The sequence below is a fragment of the Myotis myotis genome, unplaced genomic scaffold (genome assembly GCF_014108235.1).
Source record: "Myotis myotis isolate mMyoMyo1 unplaced genomic scaffold, mMyoMyo1.p scaffold_m19_p_8, whole genome shotgun sequence".
NCBI classification, from domain to species: Eukaryota; Metazoa; Chordata; class Mammalia; order Chiroptera; family Vespertilionidae; genus Myotis; species Myotis myotis.
In genome coordinates, this window is record NW_023416390.1 from 32,962,454 (window position 1) to 32,978,943 (window position 16,490).

Below are 16,490 nucleotides of genomic sequence, written 5' to 3' on the forward strand. Positions count from 1 at the left end.
TGAAGTTAATGTTTTTTTCCTGTAATGATGTCAAGTTTTTGACACTAGTTGGAGCTTGGTGAGGATATTGAACGGGAGCCAGAAAGAATCCCACAACCGGTACAATTACGTGAAGAAGCACTTAAGGTCCTTTTAGTCTGGGAACCAACTTCACCAGGCGGCATGCTGAGTGTGAGTCTCCAAGCCCCAGGGCCAGCTCAGCGGCAAAGTCACCCTACCCAGGGGCACTTGGCCACCAACTGGGGCATTCTGGGTTCAAGCTGGTTTCTTGTCCCAGAGGCCCTTGGCTGGCAGGGATGGAATTCTACCCCTCTGCCCCCATGGTCATAAAGCAGACAGGCATAAGGCAGCATGGGGCACCCTCCAATGCCTGGCTTCCACCAGGAAATTTGGGCTTGAAAGTGGAATTTAGACTCATGTTATTTTGTTGGTGTTATGATTCAAAATATTTTCTCTCTCAAATTAAGTTTTGTAAGTGTCACATTTTAAACCCCTGGCAAGGCGAGACCAGTGATTTGAGCAGCTCAAGACTGTCCTCAGTCTCTACCTAAAATGCCACGTAAGGAAGATTCCTACAACCCTGCCCACAAAGCCCCCAGCACTCGGTCACGTTTGTGGTGCCCTCACAGCACCGTGGTCCTTCTCTGCGGTGACATCTGTTTGCCATGTGCTGGCTGTGGACTTGATCTGAGTGAGTCCCCACCCCATTACACTAAGTTCTATCTCGTGCTTGACAAGCAGAGTGGTCAGGAAATGCTGTTGCACCTCAAAACATGAAACACTAGAATTACTAAAAAGGAATACAAATAAACACATTCAATTAAAGGAGAAAACTTATCCACGCGGGTCAGTCCCGTCCCATGGGAGCTGATTAATTCTATCATGGCATCTACATCCAGTGGCCTACTGTGCAGTCATTGACTTTCATGACGTAGATGTATCAGCTGACTAAGAAAGATGTTCCAAGTACACCTTGTGAATATGCAGTTTATAAAGCAGTCCATTAGAAAATACACAAACCCGCATAAAAAAAATGTGTGGAAGTATAAACTCTAGAGTGTTAGGAGTGTTTACATCTCCAGGAAAGTAGGTATGGCAAACACTGCTGGTTGAGCAGCCAACCCACATCCTCGTCTTCCTGAGTCCCAGCTAGGCCATGTGTCCCAGCCTCCCTTGCAGATAAGTGTGGCCATAACAGATCTCACCAATGAGATCAGGGCAGAGTTGATGTGTTCCATATCCAGGTCTGCTCTTTGGCCATCTGCTGGCTGGGGGTCAATGCCCAGGGTGACTTGGGCTTTGAAAGCCACATGGATGAGTGGCAGAGCTGTCAGCAGCCTGGATACTTGAATGACTGATCCTGAGCTCTGCACAGCACCAACACACACACCAACCTACACCTACAGCGATGGTTACTGGGGCTGTGTCTTATGAGGGCATTTTAAAGGCAGGGGACTTGGAGGGTGGACACAAACAGAGACAGGGGTCTTGGAGACTGCTGGGTAGGTGTTGCAGAGCCTCGTCTTTTTGGGCCTCTCCCCTCTGCATACCAAGGAGGGAGCTCCCTCCCTCGAGTGCAGGATCTGATTGCATCTGCATTTCCCACCCAGAGCAGGCTCCCTTCCCACAATGCATTTGGATTCCACAGCCTTCCAGGCATAGTCAGTTACTGAATTAGCCTCATTTTGTTACTGTGATTCAATCCTTCACTAATTTCAAACTTAGATTTTATTTCAAGCTCTCTGGGCAGATGGGACTTGTGGCTCCCATAGCTTGGTCTAGTGCTTGGGCATTCAGGAGGAAGAGGGGAAAACATGTCCCCCTCTCTAGCTTTATGTGGCAGGCCTCTCCTGGTTTGGTGGAACCATTGCTCCCTTACATGACAACCCCCTCTCTGTGGAAGCCAGGTGCTGCACCTATGACTGTTGCTGACTTCCTGTCTACACGGAGCAGCCATGGATTTCCTTTCTGTGGGCATCACACGCTGGCTCTCAGGGGGAAACAGTGCCCAGGTGTGGGAGATCTTGCTAGGACTTGATATCCTCATCTCTCCATCAGCTCCCACCACTTTCATCCATCTCATAACCTCCTACTTTTGGGTTCTCTTGCCAAGTGGGTAGTCCTCGTAGGTGTTGCTGGCAGTGCAGCATTGTCCCAGCCACCTTCCATAATACCTACTCTACCACTGGACAATGCTGGACTCTTTCTACCCCCAGCTCCCTCTCCCTAAGTCAGTGGTACCCTGGAGATGACTTGACCAGCTCATAAAATCTGAATATTAAATTTTCAGAAACTTTGTGAGCAGATCATGGAAATATGCCATGGGGGGAGTGAGTATTTACACTACGGGGATTGGCAAAAGCCAGACACCAGAACTTTTTCTTTGTCTTTTCTATCTGCAGAGCTGGTTGTTAGAATATTACCAGCACACCACTGACTTTCTCTGTGGGGCTAGTGGCTGGGTTACTTTCAAAGAAGAGACAACCTCTACTGTTGAAGAAAGAGGCCGCCACTTGATATCTAAAGCCAAAAAGCTGAGTGCACTGCTCACAGGGGAGGGCATGCTTCTTAGGCTCAAGTCTCTGAAAAAAGCAAACTGCTGATTCCATATAGGATTTGAGGTGTGACCCCAGGGATTGGAGGACTTTCTGAGGCAGGATTAGTTGTCCTTTAGCTGTGGAACCTGGGTACTGGGATTTGACTGTTACTGGTTGGCTGACTCTCAAATTGTGCTCCCTGGTGTGAAGATGATAGAAATGAGTTTAAGACTGGCTACGGTGGTTACCTGTGACTATGGCCAAGAACAATCAGCCTCTTTCTTTCTTGAATTTGGAGTATGGGAACTTCTTATGTTCACTATTCTCTGACTCAGCGGTGACCTCTTGGTTCTTAAAGGAAAGGAAGTTTGAGAGGCGGTCCCATGGACAGATAAGGAGGAATGTGTGGTTTTGGCTCTTCAAACTCAGTGTTCTCTGCACAAAAGACAGTCAACCTTGACTCTTCCAGTCCTGCTCACAGTGGCAAGAGCTTCTGACTGTTTGGCCTCTCTTTTCCATGGGAGTTTTATGCTGAGGCTTGTAACCATCCACAGGAGTGGGCTATCTTCATGGCAAATGCTTCATTGTTCTTGAGTAACCTCTGAGAGCAAGGAAAGCCCTCATCATAGAAAGTCCTTCTGTGAATAGAGCTGAAGACCATCATCTTTTAATTTCTCACCGGTGACTCTGGGGTAACGTGAATTATTTGATTAAGTCAGGGATACAGAACTCACTTGAGCCTGAAAGCATTTCCTTGGAAGCTCTGGATATGATATTTAAAAAGGGCTAGAAATAAACATGACTATGGCTCATTTATGTAGAGTCAACTGTCTTATAAAAGATCACACGCAGCAGTGTTTACCTACAGGGCAGTGGAACAGCAATACTGCAATTAATTATTTAAGCAATAGCATCTCTGAGAGTTGCTTAAGTGATATTTATGGTATTTTGCCATGGCAACTGCTCTTGTTTTGAATAGCATTAAAAATCTATCAAACTGCAGTAGTGGACTTCTGGTTTAAGATTGCACTGGGTTAGCAGCCTCTGAGACAGCCTTCCCCAACCTCCTCTGAAATTCCTGTTGAAGATAAAGAAACCTTGAGTGCAGCAATATGGTCGTGGGCCGGCTGGATATGGGGACCCCTGTGCAGAATGATCACACCGCAGAAGGGACAGCTGTGTGAGTCCAGGGAAGATGAGATGCCATGTCTTACATAGTATCTGAGTTTCCTGGGGCTGCTGTAACAAATGACCACAAACGGAGTGGCTTAAAACAACAGGAATATATTATGTTACAGTTCTGGGGGGCAGAGGCTAAATAGGCCAGGAGGGCTGGGCTCCTTCTGGTGTCTCTGGAAGACATTCTGCTTCTTTACCTTCTCAGACTCTGACCCTCCTACCTCCAATTACATTGACCCCACCCTAATAATGCAGGTCAGTCTCTGCGACTCAAAATCCTTCGCTGGGTCACATCGGCGGAATTCCCTTTAACCATTTAAGATAACATATTCAAAGGTTTGGGGGCTTAGGATGTGGCATCCTTTGGGCAGGGCATCATTCAGCCACTACACACAGGTTCACATCTCATGTCCCAGGAATGGGACTCTGGGAAGCCAGCCCCATGGGGAGCTTTAACAGCCCCACAACAGGTCCAGTTCCCTGCCTTTGAGTTCCTCCTCCTCCTCTCACACCCCTGACATCGCCTTGAGCTCACCAGTCTGTTTGGTGCCTCTGTGTCCTTGTAGATGCCGTCCTCATGTCCCTTCCACACTGGGGGCCCCACACTGGGGGATCCACACTCCACTGCAGAATCCTCTGGCTTTGGGCCACAGCCCTGTCCAGGCCCTACTGAATGCCAATGCCACCACAAAAAAAGAGAGCTCAGTCTTGGCTGGTGTGGCTCAGTGGTGGGGCCATCTTCTTGCTGCCTCATCACGTGGTGTTTACTCTGTGTTTGTGCACCCCAGTGTCTCTCGTGAGTCCTAATTTCTTCATAAAGGACACCAGTTAGACTGGATTAGGAACACCCTCACGGCCTCATCTTAACTTAATTATCTTTTTAAAAAATTGATTTGAGAGAGGGAGAGAGAGAGAGAAACATTGATTTGTTGTTCCACTTATTTGTGCATTCATTGGTTGTTGTTCATGCCCTGATGGGGGATCGAACCTGAAACCTTGATGTGTCAGGATGTCACTCTAACCAACTGAGCTACCTGGCCAGGGCCTAACTTAATTATCTCTTTAACAGCCCTGCCTGCAAATAAAGTCACTTTCTGAGGTACTGGGGTTTGGGATTTCAACATATGCACTTTGGGGAATGCAGTTCAGCCACAAAGACACAAAGGCCCACAGAAGTCAGGACAGTAGGTTAACGTGATTTCCTGCAGGGAGGAGAAGGGAGCAGGAAGGTGTCCAGGCAGCCTGCAGAAATCCCAGGATAATTAAGCTGGCCTCTAGCAAGGGTTCTAACGCTCTCCTGACAGCATCTCTGTCTCCCTGTTAGCCACTCTGTTGGCTGAAGCTCAGACACAGAATCAACAAAACATGTTACAACAATTCTTATTTAACTTTCATTTCAAGAGACCTTACTATTTGCCAGGCCTTCTGTAAAAAGAATTTTTATACACTGGATTCATTCAACAAACAGTGAATTCTTTTCTGCTAAAGTACAAAGAGCTGTGGAGGACCCTTTGCTGAACTTACGAGAGGAAGCGATCCATGTGTTTTCCATGGCCCATAGCTGACAAGACTCGGCAGGGAGCGGCCGATGACTCAGGGTGAGGCCCCAGGCCCAATACTTGACTAACTCAGGACGGGGAAGACCACATCCTGTCTCCTATTTCTGTTTCTCATTAACTGGAGGTTGTGTGTGTTCACAGAGCTGTGCAGACATTAATCACATCCACAAACACCGACAGAGACTTTATAACGTGGTGGAGTGTGTGCTATTCCCAAGGTCAGCAAAGGTCATCCAGAAAGTCAATGTTAAAGAAGACACAACCCATCTGCCTGGGGGTTGAAGCTACCACATGGTCCCAGTGTTAACCTGGGCGCAGAGGGTCATTTATCCTCATCTTTACCAGGCAGAAGGGTTGTCCTGGTGTTTGGAGAATTGTTGGGAGGGAGAAAGGAATCTTGGGAGAAAATTCTCTCACTGCACATCAGGTGTCATACTTGTTACTTACAATGCTGCCTTTTTATATTCTCACCTGCTTTCTTTTATTTCTGACGGGACAAGGGCTTGGTCCCACTGGCCACTCTGTGAAATGGGTTGAGTCTAGCTCTTTGCTGCAGTTGTCACAGGGAGGCTTGCTGAGCCGCCACTGGGAAGAAATGGGGCTCAGCTCACATCGTGGCTGGGAAGGCACAGGGAGCTTGGCTGAGGTCCCACGACCAAACCCATGAAAGAGAGGCCTTAGGCAATCATTGGCGAATTGTTCTCCATGTGATGGCTTCTTCCCAGGTTAGCTCTGTGGGAACCAGTGGCTTAACCCAGACCCAGGGGCTCTGACTTGGCAATGACCTCTAACAAGTAAACTGTTAAAGATCAGTAAATAATTAACACAGGTTCATGGAGATGCTCAGCGAAGCATGTCCAGAGCATCTAACCACTAATAATAAATGTTAATTGTCACCTTTAGATTATAGACTCAGATAATGAGATCAAACACACAGGAAGTCATAGCTCACCATATCCCTTTTCAAACGTGTCACTTTACAGTGGTTCTCAACCTTCTGGCCCTTTAAATACAGTTCCTCATGTTGTGACCCAACCATAAAATTATTTTTGTTGCTACTTCATAACTGTAATGCTGCTACTGTTATGAATCATAATGTAAATATCTGATATGCAAGATGGTCTTGGGCGACCCCTGTGAAAGGTTCGTTCGACTGCCAAAGGGGTCTCGACCCACAGGTTGAGAACCGCTGCTTTAGAATGAAGTCTTGCCCTCCATTAATGGGTGCACAGTGTGTCTGCCCTGATAGGTAGGCAGAGTTTGACTATAGCAGGAGTGGGGAACCTTTTTTCTGCCAAGGGCCATTTGGATATTTATAACATCATTCTCAAGCCATACAGAATTATCTACTTAAAAATTAGCATGCTAAATTTGGTCAAACATTTAATTAACTCACTCCTAATGCCTTGGCAGGGCCAGACCAAATGCTTTCTTGCGTTTTCTATGGCCCGCAGGCCAGATGTTCCCCACCCCGGACTATAGCGTGACCAGCATGAGGGTCCAGTCTGCCCTCCAAGGCTGGTTCTTCTCTCTCTGGAAGCTGAAATACAACTCTGTTGCCAGATTAGCCATTAAACTTAGCAATTTTGAGATTGATTCAATAATACAATCTGAGTTTAGGTGCACAAACAGGAAGCTGGAACTATTAAGGGATAGCCCAATACTAAATTCAACCCTATTTTAGGCAGTGGAACAGCACCAGGTGTCTGACTTGTGGGATCAGACCAAACCTGGGTTCAGCAACTTCAGTACTTGGGTTCTGGCTAGGAAAGAATTCAGAGTCCAGACCCAAACTGTCCTCTCTTAGGATTTTCATATTCCAGACATCTCACATGTACATGGAATCATGCAGTAGGCGGCCCTTTAGGTCTGGCTTCCTTCACTTAGCCTAAAGTTTTCAAGTTCACCTCCATGGTAGCTTTATTAGGCCTGGGGTGCTGGCCTTGCCATGCTTTACCCTATTCCTCACCACAACAAACACCTGCTAACAAGTACCCATGCCCCTGACCCCTCCCACTGCTAGGGGTTTAATCTTAAGGGAAAAATGATTTAATAGCCAGACCTTTGACATAAAAGTTCCCATATTTTCTTGCTATGGCGTAGTTCAGGCTTTCACACTTCCATAACAATTAGTGTACAAGGTTGCAAACAAACAACTGCATCTATTGTACTTTGCGGGCTGTCGACAGGCTGTCAGGGGTCATCTAGACGTCCGCCAGTTTTCTGATTGGGGGTCAAGGTCTGTCTAGAGCGAGCCTGGGTTGCGTGTGTGCAGTTGCTGTGGGCACAGGGAGTATGCATTCTCCTCCATTGGTGGCAGGGCCTTCCCTGAGCTGAGGTCGGCAGCCCTCTCCTGCCCCACATTTTGAAGAATGTTGACACGGCTGGGCTGGCTCTTCCTGGATGTGTACTCCAGGGAGTCTGGGCCATGCCAGGACCTGTTCTTCACCTTGAAAGATTTAGACATTTCATGCTTTCAATTGCCCCAAGATTGATGAGACCTTGGGAAACCATGTCTGCTAACTACATTTACAGGAGTTTGATTTACAGCCGGTGTTGAAACTTGGTTAATGTACTGTTGGGGTTTGTATCAGTCAGAATAGGTTGGCTGTGCCACCATGATAACTCCCAAACTCAGAGGCTTAGCGACAAAGCTTCTATTCCTGTTGGTGCAAAGGCCACTGCAGGTCCCAGCCTTTGTCCAGAGCAGCAGTCCTCAGGCGGTGGCTTGGTGTTGCACCTCCACTGTAACCACATTAATGAGTCGGGGGAAAGAGCATTCTGGAGGGTCTCTCTGATGCTATTTAAGTGCTTCCCCTGAAGCAGCACATGCCACCTCCACTCACAACCCATTGGTCAAAGAAAGTCATGAGACCACGTCTAATCTCCAGGGGGGAGGGGATAACAGTTCCCGGAGTGCCTAGAAGGAAAAGAACTGGGAATATGGAAGAGAGACCCACCCTTCCTAACAACTGGAATCCCTACGTCTATTCCCTCCAGAGAGTGTAGCCCTGAGAGGTGGGATTACCAGGAAGGGGGCAGGGGGCCCCAGCTGTGCAACAGGATCTGAATGTGCAGTTGTGTTTATAATAATAACTCCATTAATAATAGCTAATGTGAGGCTTGCTTTATACGTTATGTCATAGGTCATGTAATGTTAACTGTTTGAATGAGTCTGATGAGCCTTCTTTGCTCCTATGTTGATTCAGTGTGAAGGTCGGATGATTTGTGGCCATCAGAAATTGGGTTTCCTGTAACCATTCATTTATGCACCTTACAGTACATGTTACTTCCTGGCTGCATTTTGAAATAGTGGGGAAGAGGAAAGGACCTCCCAAAACATGACTGGAAGGGGTTAGCCTTCAGTGGGTAGGGGGTCTGACTACATGTGTTTGATTTAAGAAAATAAAGATGGGGGTTCCAGTTATCAGCTGCTGTGGAACACACCAAATCCTAAGGAACAATCTAGAGCAAGTTGTAATCCCTACAAATAAATGTTAAAATTCCCTTTCACGTGTTTATCTGACGCACACAGAGTTGCTCTTCAATTAAAATGTGAGGTGGGTGCTCCTTACTGGTACAGCTTCAGACCTAGTGACAGCGTCAGGTGAATTACATGAGGGGCGGCAGGTCTCTCTAGATCATGTCTCCACTGTTCAGAACAACCTGTGCACATCCTCTGTTGCTGACAGGACCCAGTTTGCAACACTGTGATGAGTCGGCCCAGGGGGTGAAGAGTTTCTGCTGACCGGCAAGGCAGGATGATGCATACCTGGTCCCAGAGTCATCACAGGCAAAGGGAGCGATCACACTTCCCATAAGGTTACCAACCTAGAGTGCGCAAAGACAGGTGGTATGTGGATGTGTGCTGTGGATGTGCTGTGGGTTGTGGGCTGTGGGCTTGGAATGTGTGTTGTGGATGTGTGTGTATTGTGGGTGTAGGTTGTGAATGGATGTTGTGGTTTGTGTGTGTGTTGTGGGTGTGTGTAGGTGGGTATTATGGGTTGTGGGTATTGTGGGTTGTGGGTATGTGGTGTGGGGGTGGGTGTTGTGCCGTGTGCACACACACATGTATGTCTGCTTGTGTGGGGAAGGAATAGAAGCAGATTCCTCAAATTGGGCTCAAAGTCAGGAAGGCAGGCGGCACAGAGAGGTGGCAGGTGATACATGTCCAGCCTGGTGGTGCTGGAGGGTCCAGGAAGCAGGTCGGGGTAAACAACATAATGGTCCAGATACAGGCCATTATGGCCAGGCCATGGGATGACTGAAAAGTGGACACTATTTCAAATAACCCCAAATTGAGGCTGGCCCAAGGGACACCAAAGACCAGGGAGGAGGCGAGGGATCAAACTTTCTGTCTCTTTCCCAGTGAGGATCAGAGTCAAATACATTACATGCAACATCATCTATCTTCCCTGATCTTCCCTAATCTGCGCTCTCATTCCCCCCTTGAGCCCTTCTGTGCTATGGGCCTGGCATTTCCATTTCTCTTCAGTAACTATTTACATTGGCATCTGCTCATTTCTAAGGAGTTTCTTCTTCTTTTTCCTTGACATCCTAAGCTCTTTGTCTCTCAGATGACAGCCACACACACAGAAGGAATGCCTGACTCTGCACTGTCATTTAGCTTTATTAGGAATTCTGCTCTGTAGCCATATTTATGAACCCCAGGGTTCTCACTACACTGGGTTTCATTGGGATTCATATCTTTTGCATAAATGAAGCAAGTGGCAGTGGCTAAAGGCTGCCTATGGAGTCCATTTCTTTTTCTATTTCATTTAAAACTTCTACCTTCTGATCATGGGGGTCACCTAACCTGGAAGCCTGGAATGTCAGGAAGAACAGGGGAGGACTGAAGGAAACACAGTAATGCTGGGTCCAGAATATGAGCTGTAGGTGGGCAAAGGCTGTCCCGGGTGGGGTACCCACTACACCTGGGAATGAGATCCATGGTGGGCCCAATCTTGGTCACCAGTGAGGAATTGGTGCAGTAAGATTCCACATGGTGACCTTCTGATGACCTTGGCTGTGTGTAGTGTTGCAATGCAACCATTAGTCTGATTTTGAATCCTAGCTCTGCCACTTATGAGCACTGTGGCCTTGGGCAAGTCACAGTCTTTCTGAGCCTTTGCCTTCATATCTGTAAAATGGGCTGATGACACTCAGCTCAGAGGCTGCACTGAGGTCAAGGAGACACTGAGATGTGACAGCACCCAAAACGGTGATGGCATAGGGTCTACACTCAGCACTAAGGAGCTTTTTCCTTCTTCTGCGGCAGTGCCAGTCCTCAAGAGGTGGCTGTGGTGCACAGCTTGGGCATAAAAGGAAGAAGAAATGTTAAATCTCCACTAAGATTTATCTCATCTCTTTTGTGTTCCTCCAACTTCACCCATTTTGTTCCTGTGACTAACCTTCTGGTCCCTGGAACCAGAAATCCATAAGTCAAGAGCTAAGAGAGAAAGGTCTAGGAAATGAGACTTTATGAATCTCATTGTCAACTCCAACCTCAAAGGTAAATGCAGATGACTGAGAAACCCTTGGAGATCATAGGACAGAGGCAGTGACTCTGTGTCCTTCCCCAGAGTCCCTTTTAATCCACCACTTCCCATTGCTCACTGTCCCATGGATCCATTTGGCCTCCAACAGCATCCCTTCCCTACAGGGGGTGCCATTCAGCATCACCTCTGTGGATGGTACCCTAAGGGCAGACTCTTCCCTTCCCTGTGCCACTGATTCTGATCCTGGCATCTCTCAACAATTCTTAGCAGCACCCTCCCAGCTCTTGTCCCTGCTTCTACACTTGCTTCCCTCAAATCCACCTCCTCACTCAGCCCGGATAACTTCTCTGAAACTCAGATTTGCCTCAGATCCTTCAGGGACTGGCTGTTGCTTGCAGGACAACCAAGGCCACTGCTGGCAGTTATGTGCTGTCTGGTGGGAAAGCCAACCCCTAGAGACAATCTGTGTACAGTCATTACCTGGCCAGCCACTCCAGAACACTGAGTGAGGATTAGGCTGTTGGTGTGGGCTATCCTTAGCAGTGCAAAGTGGAGCAAAGTGAAGGTCACTGGGATTCGAAGAGGTCCAGTGGACTTAAGAGTGTCTAGACATTCAGTGGCCCTTACATTTATATGACTTTCTCATTTACAACATGCTTTATTGAGAGCTTGTCAGTGTTTCCACTAATCTGTATTCATTTTAATTTCATAACTGGTTTAATTTCATAAAAGAGAGATTTAGTAACTCAGTACCTTAGAAAAAAGCCAGGGAATGACAGAGTTGTAGAAAGAAACCCAGCCTTCTGACACACGTGTCCCTCTCCACACAGACCCTTCTGCAGAATATGACAATTTTGCAAAATTGGGGGAAAGAAAATATCCAGAGCAATGATATGCATTCACTTCATCCCCAAATGCCATCTTATCTCATCTTGATTCTTAAAAATGGCTGAGGTATCACTTTGTTACATACACACAGTCTTACTCCAGCAAGGAGCAAACATACTCCCACCCCTTCTCCCCTGCACTGGTTGCATCCATCTGATCCCTTGGCCATCTCACAGCAAGTCTCCCTATGTCTGTCATGGTACTGTGACCAGCGTTGATAATGAACTTGGATCAATAATTGAATCCCCAGTGCCATAGTGTGTTTCAACAGTGACTTAGAAACAGACTGTGCTATGGTAGAGAAATTCTTGTCTGGGTAAGGACAGCCTTGTCTTGAAGTCTTTGGTGAACAACACAATGACTCAAAGATAATTCTTTGCCTTAAACAGCTATCAGTCATGCTCATCTTCTCTAAGAGTTGCATGTGCAGCAAATACGTAGTTATTAATTTATATATTATTTCCTAATCAGAAATATTCTGAGAAAAATATTTCTGAGCAACCATGGGTTGAAGTACTGGTGTTCTCTTAAAGATAAAGAAACACGTAAATGCTCTCATGTTATATCTGTGGGAGACCCCATGGAACATTCTGCCCATTCTCTTCTAGGTGCATGCAAAGCCCACAGCTTATTTTGTTCTGGTGCCTCAACTTGTGGTGCTACCAGAGTAATTCCATTGCCCATGCTCTTAGAAGATGGAGAGCAAGGTGTCAGCTGGGCCATGGCTCCAGGGAAGAATCCTTCCTTACCTCCTCCTAGCTTCTGATGGTTGTCAATAATCATCCTCGGTATTCCTTGACTTGATCCTCTGTCATAGTGGCTTACAGCTGGATCCCTCCAATCTCTGTCATGTCACCATGTGGCCTTCTTCGTTCTGTGTGTCTGTGCCCAAATGTCCCTCTCCTTATAAGGCACCAGTCACTGGGTCAGGCCCCACACTGATCCAGCGTGACCTCATCTTTACCCAATTACACCTGCAAAAACCCTATTTCCAAATAAGGTCCATTCACAGATTCCAGGTGGGTGTGGATTTTTGGAGGACACTGTTCAACCCAGTCCAGTGTTTCATGAATAATCTTCTCTGGTCCTCACAATGGCCCCATTGGGTATGTTGATCATTCTGAAGCTTAGAGAAGTCAGCGAAGGTCATACAGTGAGGAAACCATGGGACAGGTGTTGAAAGCCAGGTGCTTCAACCCCAAGGCCCTCACGTGCAATCACCAACAGCACTGTTGGAGGCGCTATTTGTACCAGAGGCCAACAGGTTAGGAGAGGCATCAGTGTGAAGAGTTTGTCCAGTCAAGAGGAAAATGAACAACCAGCTCCGTGGGTAACAAGGGCCTCAGTCTTAATTTTTCTCCTATAGGAAAGGAGGAGGAAGCTGGGGAGTGGGGAGGAGAAGAGGAGGACCGTGCACCAGGTCCCTCGAGGCTCCGGGTGGGAAGGCAGGCTGGGAATTGCCCCCGAAGGTGTTCAGGAGTCACTGCAGCTGCTGCGGGATCCAGCTGCGGAGCGCCCAGGTCTTCTGGGGCAGGTGGGGCTCCCGGTGGTTCTGGGAGGTGCAGATGCTCATGGCAACAGAAAGAGAAGCTTTCTGCCAACGAGACATCCTTTTCCTAATGAATTTTCATTTCCCTTGATGAGGACACATGGACAGGCTTAAAAATAGCATCAGCGGAGCCTCCTACCTTCATCATTTCCACTTTCACACCCTGAATGAGCGCCTCTAAATTTGGAACTGACAAACGGAAAAGATTCCCATCCAGAAATAATGGGCTTAATGGGCCTTGTGACAAATGGTTGAGGTTTCATTTTCCACTGCCCCTTAGTTTGAAGTATTCTCATTATTTTTCAAGGAGGTGCCATGTACATCTTTGTTTGCAATAATTGGGTCTGAGTTGAAAGGAAAAGCCCCTGTGGAATGAGTTTCCTGTGAAAATCAGAGCTCCACCTTCTAAAATGAAACTGTAGTCGGAAGCCATCTGGCTTAAGCAGTCTAAGTATGAAAAGGTCGTGTCTTCCCACTGTTGTCAGAAAGGTGGGAAGACGGCTCTTCAGAGTGTGCGAAGGGAGCACTTTTCCCAAGAGGGAGTGGGCCTTGTTGGTCCCGGCTCCTTCCAACCGCCCGAGTGAAGGCACAGGACCTCTCGGAGGCTGCCTCCTTGGCATCCGCTGGCCCTCACCTTAGAAACACGTGTGTGTCCTATCTATCTTGTTTCATTCTACTTTTAGCAAGAAAGAAGATGGCTCCCTTTCAGTATAAAACTATGAATTTTTCAGTTAAAATGGTGAATGGAGCATACGCATTTAGCTCCCCCATCCATTATTTTATTTTATTGTTTATTTTTTGCCAATAAAATGTGAGCAGTGATTAATGGACGTGTCCATTTTCCAACACTCTTATCAACAATCGATTTAATCAATTATTATCAACCATTGACAATCTGGTAGCAAATCAGTATTTACATCTCTTTATGTGTTTTTCTTTGATTATTAATAAAGTCAAACCACTTCATATGGCCCATTTATAATTACTCCTCTGTGAACTGACTTCTTAAGTCAATTAACTAATTTTTTTAAAAAATATGTTTTTATTTATTTTAGAGAGACAGGAAGGGAGAGAGAGAGAGAGAGAGAGAGAGAGAGAGACATTGATGTGAGAGAGAAACATCGACTAGTTGCCTCCCGTATGCACCTCGACTGGGGACCAAACCAGCATCCTGGGCAAGTGCCCTGACCAGGAATTGAACTGGTGACCTTTTGGTGCATGGGATGACACCCAATCAACTGAGCCACACAGACCAGGGCTAACTAATTTTTATTGTAAGTATTCTTTGCATATCAACCCAGTCTCTGCCAGATAGGTTGCAAACATTTATCGCTCTTTGTCATTTTTCTTTCAACTTTATGCATAATTTCTTTACACAAAGAAGCTAATGTTTATACAGTCAAATTTTATTCTTTACTTAAAAGTTTCAGTCTTATGGCATGTTTAGAGAATGCTTCTGCACCTCAAAATTATAAATATTTATCTAAAGCTATATTCCAGGGCTTTTATATTTTTATTTCTTAATATTTAAATTTTTATAAACTAGAATTTATTTTGCAGCAAGGAGAGAATTCTAGTGATTGTATTTTCTTCTCCAACTGCTTAATAAGTTGTCTCAACTTCACTTACAAAGCCATTCCTCTTTATCCTCATTGATTTAAAGGTACGTGAAGTTTTTGATGACATGGGGACATACTCAAAATCATACCATATGAAAAGAGCTTAATGACCCAACATTGTGAAGATAGAATGAGCCCCCTATCTCAAGCAAATGTATTTATGGAAATTTTTTGGAAGGAATTGTATATGCTATATTTTTGGAGAGTATTTTATACTTTAATCCTTTGACATATTTTCTAAAATTCCTACAATGTGTTATGTTATTTTATAATCAGAAAAAAAAATCTATCATTTTAAACTACTGTGTTCTTGAACAACGTAAGGAGAGAGGCCTATAAATCCAGCTTATTGTCCTCGTGGAATTCTTTCTCTGGCCTCGGCTGTATTGTTCAATGTTCTCTGGCAACATAACTAATCTTCTGCTGTACGGTGCCTCCATATTTCTACTTCAGCATCCCATAAACTTTCCCAGCAGTGGGGATAAATAGGAGTTTTTCTGAGTGAAGAATTATAGTGCATCGTTAGTGAAAAAGCAAAACCTTAGGAAAGCCACTGAGTTGTGCACAGTGAGATAAGCAGGAAATTAGCAGAGCCCGAACTTAACTCACTCTCCTCCTGTTTAATGGTTTTCTTCTTCCTTTTGCTTCTAGTTACAATAGATGTTGAAAATACAAGAACTTTTTTTTAATGATTTGAGAAGTCATGCCAATTTCCTCGAAGGGCATCATGGTGGTAAGTTTCACTCTTTACAATTCACAGTGAGATTCTGTGCAGCAGTGAAAATAAAGTAACTAGATCTGCCCCTGGTGACTGGGCTGTTGTCAAATTAAAGATGGTCAAGATTCGAAGGCCTGCTGCAGTCCCTGTAACACAGAAAGCACATGAACGCATCCGTCCCCTGCCTGCTTTCCCACTTACCCTCGTGTCTGACAATAATACACCACCAGAAAAACACTCGTTCTTAGGAAAATTCAATTCAGTAATCACTTATTGAACATACACACTAAGTAATGCTAGGCACTGAAGCAGATACAAAGATGAATGAGGTTAACAGTCAAATGAGAAAGGCAAGCGAGAATAGAAATGCTCCTAATAGGACATGCATATGCAAATGTCCCTCTTTACCCAGGGCAGGGTGACAGTTTTAGAGTCATCGCCTCCCACTTTGCCACTCGATGTTCATGATTATAGACAAGTGACATTTTGATGGCAGCTGGCGGGAATGAGGAATGTGGTTTGTGGCCATGGAACAGAAGACTGGTGCGAACGAAGGCCATGGGCATCAACCAGAGACATACAAATTTGCCCTAGAAAGTGGTATTGATTATCATCGTGAAAAGAAAAGAATATTTATGAAAAGGAGCGATCAATAATGGCTACTGGATTCCACAAAGGACTGTTTCAAAATCCAATTCAGTAAATAAATAATATTTTTCATGTATAAGGAGGCACTGTGCTTGGCTATGAGGGATATTATACAATGAATGTGTCAGGTAAGAAACAGTCTTACCCTCAAGAAACTGGCCGTTTAGTGGGGGAGAAAGACCTGAGAACAATGAAGGCAGAATGGGACACGGGCTTTGGGGAAAGTGCCAGGCTGTGGGGTTAGGAGAGAGAGACAATAGACTTGGTCGAATGGATCAAAAAAGATGTAAAGGAG